Genomic DNA, 12318 nt, shown 5'->3' with positions numbered 1-12318 from the left:
AACCAAACACTTACAATAATACATGTTTTCACAAATTAAAAGCATTTTATACATGGATTTTTTTTGAAGCGACCATTTATAGTTAAGGCAAAACAACCAAAAAAAAAACAGTGTACCTTCAGTCTTTAGGGCACACATTGATATTCTACGAAATTAAAAAAAAAATCAACTTTAGAGTGTCAATGGGGGCCAAAATCAGAGTTTAATTCTGTTTTTAACATTTTCAAACATTTCCAATGTCTTGCAGAAAAGCTTGTTCAATGGTAAGGAAAACCAGGTTGCCATTGATACATACTGTATGTCGGCAGAATGTGGCACATCTGCCACGAAAACCAGCCAATTATACCATAGTAAGAATTAGCTGGTAAAAATATTTGTTTCTTTCTTGATCCTGACAAAAAAAATCAGTAACAGACTTGGAAACACGGATTTAAAAAAATATGTTGTCTTCACATTACTGCCCCCTGGTGGTGATTTTCGTGCCTCGTAATAACCAAAGAGTGACGTCTTGAAATCTAGTCACACCTTTCAAACTTTTACCACGTTTAGTCAACATGCTGCCATGGAGAAAAAAGTTGTCGATTATTTTTTTTATTATTTTGCGCTTCCAAGGGTTTCACGTCTTTCCGCAGCAATCATTTGGATTTGATTTAGCTCCCCCTGGAGGCGGCGAGGGTGCTGAGCAGCCTTCGCGGGATATCGTTGACGCCTCGCTGCCATGACAACGGGACAACAAACACACCTGGGAGAGTCAATCAGCACACGCTCGCGCACAAACACGAACCGCTTTAAAAGCCCCCGAATGTGTGAATAGTTTGTTAAATGGAATAAAAACAGTCTGAGGCTTACTATGTTAATCGTTTTCACTGCGTGTCAAATCAATTAATGTGGAGGAGAAAAAAACAGGTACTGTATTACATAAGAATGAGAGGCAGCGATTGTGCTAGAAATAATAGGCAGTCAACACGAGGGGGAGATCGTCGTACACTTGACACAGTTGCATGCTGGGAAGTAAATCCATCCATCCATTATCTAATTTATTTATCCCAGGTGTCTTCGGGTCGTAGGTCATTCCCCCTCGAACTGCTTCCCAGCTAATCGCATGGCAGCATAGACGAACAACCACCCGTGCTCTCACTCACACCTCTTGACAATTTAGAGTAAACAATTAACCTGCGTGCATGTTTTTTTTGGGGGGGGGGCGTTGTGAGAGGAAACTGGAGAACGCGCAGAAACCTCACGCAGGCATGGGGAGAACATGCAAACTCCACACAGGAAGGCACTGTGAGACGGACGTTCTAACCAGTTGACCACCGTGCCGCCAGGAAGTGAATCATGGTGCTGAAAAACGACCAAACAAAAAGACTATCTGGACCAGAAAGGTGAGCTGAATTTAAACTCTTTGCTTTAACATTTTCCCTCTCCCAAATCATCTCTTGAAAGTCTTCGTGAATTAGCTCGCTTGTGTTAATTCCTACACAGTTGGCAAGTTCATGCTACTTTATATAGTAAGATAATTTGTAGTATTTATGGGGTTTATGTTACTTAGACCATTAATTAGTTTTTACTTGATACACCTTTGGTTAGTTTATATTCCTTTCGACACGTTTATATCTCATTCAGAATTCATGCTAATTTATACAGGTAACTCGTGCTACTTTGTACCTGTACAATTAGCTCGTTTACGCGTGTTGATGACGTCACATGCACTTGTTTATCGTCCAATAGAGTTGCCGGAACTAGTTTAACTGACGGTTGTCTAGTTTCTAGGCGTTTGGCGAGAGTTTACTACTTAATACGCCGCTATCTTGCACTTCTTTAATTATAGATTCGAACCGTTTTGGCAGTTGGTGCGAAATAGGTTTTTTATGCTCTGACGTCATATTGTGGAAGCGGGACTTTGCGCGTGTACGAGTGCAAGGCGTAACCTCGCGATACTTATCCCCTTTCTCTCTCTCTCTCTCTCTCGCTCTCTCTCGCTCGCTCCCCGGCGTCCAGGGGCAATCAAGCGTCCTGGGTGGATGTTGGTGCTCGTGTTGAGTCGGGCTGGCGGCCCATTGAGAGCAGAGCAGACTCGCGGACCTCCAAACAACTTACTGTCCACTCCTCTTTTCTTTCTTTCGGTCTTTCTGTCGTTTTTTCCTCTCTTTTCTTCATCTTTGCCTGAGGCGCTCGTGCACGCGAGCAACAGCTGGCGCGCGCTCGCTTGGAGGACTTCTTTTTCTTTTGATTGATTGATTGATTGATTGATTTTGTAGACGCTCGTCGTCCGGGGACACTTGTCCACCTCCTCATCCTCCTTTTCATGATTCACATCGTCCTCTTCTCCATGGCTGGATGTAAAGACTGAAAAGCGCTCGGGCAGGCGCGCGCACGTGCACGCGCGACGCGATGTGAAGGCGACGACGTGCACACTTTTTGCTTTAGAAACACTTGACACGTGAGTAGCACTTTTTTTTATGTGAAAGGTGAACTTATGCTGAGTTTGTGCTTTTCAACCTTTTAAAAAAAATATTTTCACACGTTTGATTGAAAGTCAGATTTTTATTTTTTTCTTTGCTTGTTGGGACACTTTGGCTCCTGGGGGACATGCAAGCATTTCCTGTGTTCCTATGCAACCTGCCTGTACTCTTTCCATTCATTAACATCCTTGCCATGCGGCGTAATTATTCCCATAATAATCATTGACATAGTTGTTTTTTTTAACATTACTTTTTCCATTCTTTTGGAATGTCTTAGTGCAGCCGGATTCTTATGACAGTTAATATTATTCTTTACATAACATTCTTCTTTCCGTTTTGTAACATCCATGCTCCTGCAGTTTGATTTTTAATAATAATACATAACAATAATAATTATTATAATTAAAAAAATAATAATAATTCTGTCCAGTCGGTAGGATCCTCTCCGTTGCAACCTGAATATTTCAATGTAAATTATGATCATTATTATTTCCATTGATCAAAATCTCTCATCATGCAAGCAAAACTAATTGCAAAAATAATTATGGTTATTCATAATTATATTAATGATGCATTTCTCTACTGAAACAATTTGGTGGAGCCCTTTGTGTGTGTGTGTATGTGTGCGTGTGTGTGTGTGTGTGTGTGAGAGAGAGAGAGAGAGAAACAAACAATATTTGCCCGCTGAACTTTGACCTTTCATCTTTCGCCTTGCCAATAAGCAAAAGTGTTACGGTCACAACCTTAACATAAATGCAAGGACCTTTGACCTCAGAGTGTCATCTGATCCTTGGTCTGCACAGAAAGCGCCTTGGTGGAGGTCACGTAACCTCGCGAAGCGTCGTCGTTTTGGTGGCTGCGTGCGTGGCGTATGGCGGCGCCGGGCGCAGTGAGGAAAATGAGGAAACCCATGGAGGAGGTTCACTGTGGGAAGGAAAGATGAGGAATATTTGTCACATGTGTGATGATGATTAATGAAATATGACATCAACCCGATCATGCGTAGCAGGACGGTGAATTTCTGTTGATCCCATATGATAATGTTCGGAAGAAAACTTCAAGCTGAAACCCATTTTTAAAATAGTTTAAACACCTTATTAAACACACACTTTCAAAGACAAAAGAGAATCAAAAATGGCGTCTTTAAATACCATCATGTTGACACCAAGCAATAGGGCCCGCTAGCTTAATGCTAACGTATCTCGTGAAATGCCATAGATGGGCCAATACAAATTAGCATCGATGGATGTCGCGGTGACTCAAAGGCTTCAACTAACAGCTCGTGTTCAGTCGTGTATATGCAACCTGGGAAAATGGCTGCTCGGAAAAGTCGTCAAGTTGGCAACACTGACTGTGCTTCTGTAAACTAGCTCAGCCAGCTTGAAATTACACAAAACGATAACAAAAGATGGGGGGGGGGGGGATCATCCTGACAGAAAAACGATAAAATGGATCAATCGCCGAGCCCTTTGTCTTCGTCATCATCATCTTCTTTTTCTTTGACGGTTCATTCTTCTTGGTTCTCCATTATATCACTCTGACCTTTTTTTAGGGGGGGGGGTGTGAGAATGAAAAACAACAGCAAAAAAAAAAAAAACTAACTTAGAGACGCTAATAAACATCCTTTCAATTTCTTGAGCACTTCTCCTCTTCCGTACGCTCACAAATTATTTGTACTTGATTTTGGCAATGATGATGATGATAGAGATCAAGGGAGGCGAGGGTGGTCTGTGGGGGGTCACGCTGCGACCTTGAAGTGCAAAAGGTCTTTTTCCCCTTCCCCGGCGAAGACGGCGTGATCATTGTGCCGCTTGTCAACACACCACGACCACAACAGGTGGCCGCCGCATGCATCGCATTGGTGCGTGCGTGCGTGCGTGCGCCGAGGCTGCTGTTTGCTCAGAGCGGCGGTGGCGGCGGGCATGACCTTTTCTCCAACATGAGTCGTTGTTTGACGGACGAGGAACCCCCCCGCCCCCACCTCGCCCTCCCCTCCGCGTATTCTGTGCCCGCGTGTGCGTGTCGAAGGTATGAAAAACTCGAGAGCAGCTGTCAGCGTTGCCTTTACATCCGTCCTCTTTTCGAGCGTCCATCAAATCAAAGTTGAGTCGGTGTGTGTGTGTGCGCGTAGATGTGTGTGTTGGTTAGTGTGTTTATTTTGTGTGTGTGTCTGTTAGTATGTGTTTGTGTGTGGTGTGTTTATGCATGTTTTTGTGTGTGTGTGCGCGGGTGTGTGTATTTGTGAGGTCGTCTGTGGTGTAGGTTTTGCTTTTCTGTGATGGTGTCAGCATAAATTTGTGCGAGTGTTTCTATATGGAGTTGTGTGTGTGTGTTTTTATGTGCATAGTGAGTGTGTTTTTGTGTTTATCGGTTGTGTGTGTGTGCGTGTTTGTGTGTGTGTGTGTGTGTGTGTGTGAGAGAGAGAGAGAGAGAGAGAGTGGCAGATGACAACAAACAGCTAAAAGGCTACAGGCAGCTCCTGAAGTTTTCATCCTGATGTGTGTGTGTGTGTGTATAAACACTTATTGGGGGGTAAACAATACACACACACACACACACACACACACGCACACGCACACACACACCCTAGTCTAGCCGCTCCACGAGTGCGCTGAATTGTCTTACTCTTGAGGATGGAGTGTACTAGTACATGGACAGGAAATCGAATAAACGCTCAAATGACTTGCCACACACACACCCACAACGCACGCACGCGCGCACACACACACACACACACACTCGCAAGCACACACATGCCCTCGCGCAAAGTTGCATTGCGCGTGACGCCGCGTCAGTTCTTGCCGAATTCTTCTCCTAATCCGACACTTTAATGATGCTGTCGCTCTTCAAAAGACTCTTAAAAGCCAACTCGTCAACTCTGCGCGCAGACGTCGGAGTCAGCAAAGCCGCCCGGCGTGCTCGGCGCCCGCGCGCGCGTCCGGCAAGCGAAAGCAAAAGCCCGCTTTGCAAAGTGTCACCTCCGCGTCCCGCTTAACCGCCTCGCCGTGCTGCGGCTTTTCCTGGCTTCACCCCCCCCCCCCCCCCCCCCAACATTTCAAATGTTTCGTAACGACATCAACACAACCAAACGAACGAGCACCGCGTCGTCATACGTTTAGCTAGCTACAGCTTGGCTAACCCGAACCTCAAAAACTTCCACGAGGCGTTTGCCGTCATTTTCTTTTTTTTTTTTTTTTGCAACGCAGTCACTTCATGCGACACCTCCACTTTTGGGACGTGCCCCTCACCTTCACGTGACGGCCCTCGTTTTGCGTAACGCCCTCACTTCATATCATTGCCCCGCACTTCATGTGACACTTCACTTGAGTGACGCACTTCCTTCATGTCACATCGTCACTTCATCTCACGCCCTCACAAATATTCGAATATCTTTTTGTGTGTGTGTGTGTGTGTAATGGTCGGGGGCAAGGAGGAGGGTTGTTATAAATCACACCTTGTGGAGTCAGTCGCCTGCCTCTCAATCATCACACAGTCATTGAAATATGATACACGCACACACACACACACACACACACTGACACGCGGCTTCTACCTGTTCATCAGCACGCTATACTTTGGTCTCCTGGGTGGCATCTGTTACTATGGCAACAGTTGAAGCCAAGGAAGCGGATATGCGCACACACACACACACACACACACACAGTTGGACCCATACTGGACCTTTAAATGGTTTGGGGTCAGCAAAAGTGAGGGGTGCTTGATTTGATTTACTTTTTAAAAGTTTTATTCCCCCCCCCGATTGGATCTGATTTGATTGGTTCTGTCTCCCGTCATCATTTGTTGACCCAGTCGTGCTAATATTAGCGACACGCGGAAAGTACACAGCGAAACCTTCCACGTGATGCTAGCAGCTAAATGCTAGCGACGTTGAGAGTCTTGACCGAGGTTGAGCTTGATGCCCCCCCCCCCCCCCCTCCTCCCCACCTCAATCCTCTCTCCCTCCTCTACCCGTTTGTCACTTACACTGCTGACAATGTGAATCTCATCCAGATCAAGTTTTTGGGCTTATTTTGTGGCTTCTCATTTTTGCACAATAGGGTAAATAAAGCTTAAAGTCATCATTAAAAAAAACAAAACGCATTGACTGGCAGTGAGATTTAGTTTTCGATGACATTGCAACGGTAAATGTGACTCCAGTGTCCCGCGGGCCGCACTAAATCAGCAGCGGCGTCCATCCGACATGTTAAAACACTTTAGTGCCTGATGATTTATTTTGATGAGGGGCGGCCATGTCACCCTGGCCACTTCCTGTCAGCGCTCGTCGCCTTCGCCGTCCTTCATCCTCCATCTCGGTGCCCGTCGGATGACGCTCCCGTCACAGAGGCTTTTCCACTTCTTTTCAAAAGCCGCCATGATGTTTGTTTTCAGGGTTTGTGTTTCGCATGCTCGCCTCATGATCCCGGTTTGTAATAGCACAAGTTTCTGGAAGCTTCTCATGTTGTTTGTTGTCAAGAAATGATGAAGAGGAACCATCCTCATCATCACAATTTTGCAACACTCAAACTACAGTGACAGTGGAAGCAATCCAGACATGTCTGTGTGGTTGGGGTGTGTGTGTGTGTGTGTGGCAGAGGGGGGGGGGGGTGTCAGTGCTGGCTCCGAGCGCTGGCCCACTTTACTTTTCTTCTTCTCTGGCGAGCCGTTTGGCGTCACCCCCAGTCGTCGTTTAGAGCGCTAACGAGGACTCTCAGGTGATACCGATCAGCTGAGTGCTTCACCCGTGTGGCAAATTTGTCTTTCCCAACATACAAGCACGGCATTAAGCAGCCCCAGATATGACATTTGGGTGGGGGGTGCGGGGGGGTTGGTGATGCAGACACACGCGCACTAAAAATGTTGTTGTGCTTGTTTGCCGATAATGGTCGAGGAGCGAAGAAAGCGATCGCGTGAGCCCAACAGGAAGTTGGCGTTGTTCCTGCAGGAAATGATGGAATAGTCAGTGCAGTGAGAGACACAGATCGATGACAGACAAGCGCGCACGGGATGGACAAGGCCGCCGCGTGTGTGTGCACGTGTGTGCGTGCGTGTGTGTGTGTGTGTGTGTGTGTGTGTGTGTGCGTGCGTTGTCCTTGTGCCGCGGCTTCATCAGTTTAGTGGTTCAAGAGCAGCGCAACAGACAGGAAACACTCCGTCACTCTTGACTCCTGCTCGTCATCCATCAGATGGATCACTGTGCATGTGTGTGTGTGTGTGTGTGTGTGGATTCGGGGTGTGGCCTTGGCCCAAAGCACACAAAGGAATGGTTAGCTTGTAGCTGCGGCTTGCGGTACACCCCCCTTTTTCTCTCTCTCTCACTTAATGGAACTTCACCGTGAGACTCATACATTATATAAAGCACAATTTAAACAATCGCGTGCTACCAAACCAACCATCTCCTTCGATTTCGCAAAAGTCGGCCAGCGCAGTGCAAAATGCCATAGACGGGCTAACGGACGTTAGCATTCAATGTCATATTTTAGCACGCGCAGTAGCGGCGACGTTTCCATAAACAAAAATTCTCCTCTGTATTCTCTCTTTTTCATCTACTTGCAATTATGGTAGCACACACACACACACACACACACACACACACACACACATCTGAAATATAGCAGGCGAACAAGGTACACGGTCTATAAAAGATGCCATGTTAGAGAGCCTTTACAGTACCGACAGTGTCAGCTGTGTCACAAACGAGTTAATGGAAAATTATTTAATCAACCACCGGGGAGCGAGAGAACAGCATCACACACACACACACACACACATGCACACACAGGAAAAATAACAGAATGGAAGAGATGGGAGGCAGAGAGAAGGAAGTAAGATAAATGTAAGTGGGTCGCTGTGGACACACACACACGCACACACACGTTAGCGTCTTTTCATTTGAGTGGAAGGTAATGTCGTAAATTTTCTCTCTTAAGAATACACTTTATGTAATCAGAAACAAATAATAATAACGTGGTGTGCCGCAACGTATCGCAGCGGGCCGAATTGAAAGCAGGTGAGTCCGTATCGTAAGACTGTCACGAGGTGACAATTTGCAATCGTAAGGGTGCGAAGAGGTGAGGACGCGTCATAATAAGAGTAAGAAGAACGCAGTGTAGGTGAAGATGAAAGTTGCCAAGGGCGGGATGTGGCGTCAGCTTCAGGGTCGCAACCCTTCACATTCAACAAAATAAAAGTCTTTATGTTTAAAAAAAAAAAATTATCAAGGGACGCACTCGAGCATAACTGACACCTTTCAACCACAGCGAGGGGACGCACACACACACACACACACACAGAGTTAGATGGCCCGGCGAAGCTATAAGAGGCTGACGAGCGTCTCGTCTGACCTCCTTTGGTGCTAAATTAAAATGAACCTGAATATTGACGCCGAATAAAGGAGTTTGTGTGTGTGTGTGTGTGTGTGTGTGTGCAAGGGCGTCACTGTGCTTGCGTGTGCGAGACAGTGAGCGATGACGAGACAGAAAGAAGCCAGAATAAGAGTTACGCGCACGCACAACACAAAGGTTCTGTTGTTCACGCTCAACAATTTGTCCTTCTTTGTTAAGTGAGAGCGAAAAATTGTTCGAGAGAGTCAAAATTTGCAAACGTAAGGAAGGATGTTTAAAACTGTAAATGGGAGCCATCTCACATGTTGAATGCTGACATTTGGCATGTGTGTGTGTGTGTGGGTGTGTGAGCGTGTGAGTTGTTTTTGGTGTGTGTGTGTGAGAGAGGTCTATTTTGCGTGCGAGTTTTTTGTTGTGTGAGATTTCGGCGGTGTGTAAGATTATCATTACTTCTTTTAATTTTAACGTACTGTATATGTGAGCATTTTTTGGGTGTGTGAATTTTTTGGTTCAACGTGAGAGTTTTAACGTGAGAATCTTAGGGCGGATTTTCTATCCTGTGAGAGACTTTTGAATTTTTTTTTTGGTGGGGGTTCTTTTGACGTGTGACTTTTTGGGGGGTTTTGTGAGAGAGGTTCTTGGGGCGTGAGAGTTCTTTTTTTTTTTTTTTTGTCACTTAGGAGGTTTTCATGCTGTGTGTACATACACATATTTAAACAAATATGCATTCCACCTGCAGTTGTTTACACGAGTCATTGTAATGAACCAGCTGTCTTGTGTGTGTGTGAGTGTGTGTGTGCAAAAAAGCAGGGATATGCAGAGCAGACAGGAAGTGAGTGTCTTCTTTTTGACGAGATAAACTCAGTGTTTCCATGGCAATGACTGGCATGATGTAGGATCGTGTGTGCGTGCGTGCGTGTGCGCGCTAATGTTAGCGTGATAGCATCACAACGAACACACAGGAAGTAATTGTTTGAATGACGGACCGACAACCATTTTTCGGTGGGACAAACACACTGAAAACTCACTAAACACCTTGCTGCTACCTGAGTGTGTGTGAATAATAAATGCATGTGTTTGTGTGTGTGCGCGTGTGGGTCGATTTTTGTTTTTTTAAGAACACATTCTACCTATCTCTTACCGATTTTCAGGGTTCCTCTAAATTTTAACTTGCGTGATAATTTAGGCTTCACCGTATCATAAACATACGTGCTACATTCTACGAAATATATATCTACGTATATCCATTTGGAAGATTTGATGTCAACACGAAGACGCGATCCATACAGTCAGTGTAACATGTGTCCAGTTTTACCGGGAAAAATATTTTGCGCTTGCTAGCTGTAGAGTCTTGCTGACTCACCTTGCTTTGATTTATATGTTTTAAAACCAATTGATGATTCATCTTCGCACTCTTGATGCCAAAAGCGCTAAAAGATGCAGCGACAAAGTCAAGACGAATAAAATCGCCGTGACTCACGCGGGCGACTGCGCTCAACGCCAGCTAGCGTGCTAACAAAAGCGAGCTAGCGGGCTAACAAGCCGGGAGACATGCGGGCAAACTGGTTAAAAGTGTCTGGTGTTGAATTCATTTTTGTGGGCTAGTAAGTCTTTCAAAGTGTGGCCGTGACCCGCGTTTATTAGGAAGGATGCGAGAAATAATGAGCAAAATAACGAGATCATATAAAAAACATTTTTTTTAATTGTTAACCTTGCGACACTTTTTAAGCACAATTAAACTTATTTGACACTTATTAATGTATTCATTTGTGCACTCTCACTCTTTCATGTTACTGTTTACAAATGAAATCAAACTGTATCTTAAAACACCACAATTTTGAACCATATCATTTTATTAGACAAAAGTGTGCTAGCCTAATGCTAATTTATAATGTGGAAATTAGCGTCCATGTTGCAGTAGTGTAATTCTAAACTTTCAGACAAGTGCTACTTGAACACACGTTGAGCAGCAAACGCATACAGAGAGCGCACAGTAATAGCAGATAAATCGATGTAGTAGAGCTCAGTACTGCTCTGGCATGTTGTGGCGCAACATGGTATTACACCGACTTAACTTTCGCACTTAATTGGCATCTCTAAACATTTAACAGTAGGCGTGTATCAGAATGAGAATCAAGTATTAGTTTTGTGTCTGCATATGTTTTTTGACTTTGCGAGGACGCGTCGGTGTCGCGGCGGCACAGCGGCCGTGTCGCGGCGCGGCGTATTTCACTTTAATTTGCTGTTGAAATGTTGTTTCAAGCTTGATGGCTTGCCGTTGGAGGCTCGAGGCTTCCGTTACTGTCTGATGGCCGTTTGACGACGCCCATAAAACATTTTATCTCCGATGCGACCTTGACCACCATATGAACTCGGCGCGCTCCCGACGCCGTCGCCCAGCGTGCGCGCGCACGTCTTCGTGGCAAGTCTTGGCAATCGGACACTGAGTGAGACGCTTGATAGCTAATATGGAAATGATAAGAGTACATGATGTGCGTCTGCGTCTGTGTGTGTCTTGGGTGTCGTGAGTTTGAGTCTTCCTCATCACCTTCCTGTCAGCTTCCTCCTCATCACACATCATCATCGTCTCTGGGACTCTTACAGAGTCCGCTTGGTCATCATGAGGGCTCAAGCACACGAGTAATGAAATGTAATGTAATGAAATCCCTTTGTTTTTTTTAATTTATACATCACCTTCAATTATTATTATTATTATTGTTTTTGTCAAGGTTATAGAGTAATGAGAACAATGTACCCTGGATCTAATTGCGAATGACGTGCTTGTAGTTTTAAAAGCTGTACTCGAGCGTATCAGAAGTTGGTCGCAGATGTGCAAGTCTTAAGAAAGTTTAAATTTCAAAAAGTCCCCCAGTTAACCGTTTCAGGCGGTTAATGGCGGTTACTTTAGTGGACAGATTATCAAGCTATCAGGTTACAGGGGTGCATGTGAGGGTGAATGTGGTCAAAATAAAAATAAAAAAGTTAAGTTGCCGCTGAAGTCGTGTCAAGTCAAGACTTGGGTTAAGCCATTGTAGTGGTCTCAAAACGGTCTCTGTATTATTGATTACTTTCTTGTCTTCTCCATTAATATTAATAATACATTTATTTTGAAATCACTTTTCATCGTACTCAAAGACACTTTAAAACATGGTATAAAAATGTACACTTTCAAGCCAAGCATACATGACTTAAAACAAACAAGACAATTGAAGCTTAGATCATGTTTAACCAGCTAGTAGTATGCTACACTGTGACGCTAACATTGTTAGCTTGGCCGGTGTTCTTGTCGACGCTGTTGCTGTTGTGTCTCCTGATTTTTTTCCAAAAACGGCATCCTTGAATTCGGGGGCTCTCGCCTGCGACTAAAAACGGTCACACACACTGCATGTGCGACCAGGAAATTTAGTAGATATTTTGCTTCTGCTCCTCACTTCAGCACAGTTGCCTGCTGAATATTCAGCTAGGTGCCACTTTACTCCCAAGTTTAAAAATAAATAAATGTTGCTCTGGATCCT

The 12318-nt window shown here is 44.8% G+C and overlaps 1 protein-coding gene across 4 annotated transcripts in view; it reads left to right on the top strand.

Annotated features, from left to right (window-relative positions):
* The first annotated feature begins 1995 nt into the window (after positions 1-1995).
* The window catches only part of LOC127592878 (sodium channel protein type 4 subunit alpha B-like), a 53279-nt gene continuing 42956 nt past the window's right edge, over positions 1996-12318 (top strand). For all 4 annotated transcript variants that reach the window (XM_052053916.1, XM_052053913.1, XM_052053914.1 and 1 more), the window contains exon 1: positions 1996-2440. The gene's annotated coding sequence lies outside the window, so the exon portion shown is untranslated. The remainder of the gene's footprint in view (positions 2441-12318) is intronic.

The sequence above is a fragment of the Hippocampus zosterae genome, chromosome 20 (assembly GCF_025434085.1).
Source record: "Hippocampus zosterae strain Florida chromosome 20, ASM2543408v3, whole genome shotgun sequence".
NCBI classification, from domain to species: domain Eukaryota; kingdom Metazoa; phylum Chordata; class Actinopteri; order Syngnathiformes; family Syngnathidae; genus Hippocampus; species Hippocampus zosterae.
Note: the sequence above shows the minus strand (reverse complement) of the source record. Positions and strands in the feature narration are given on the sequence as shown.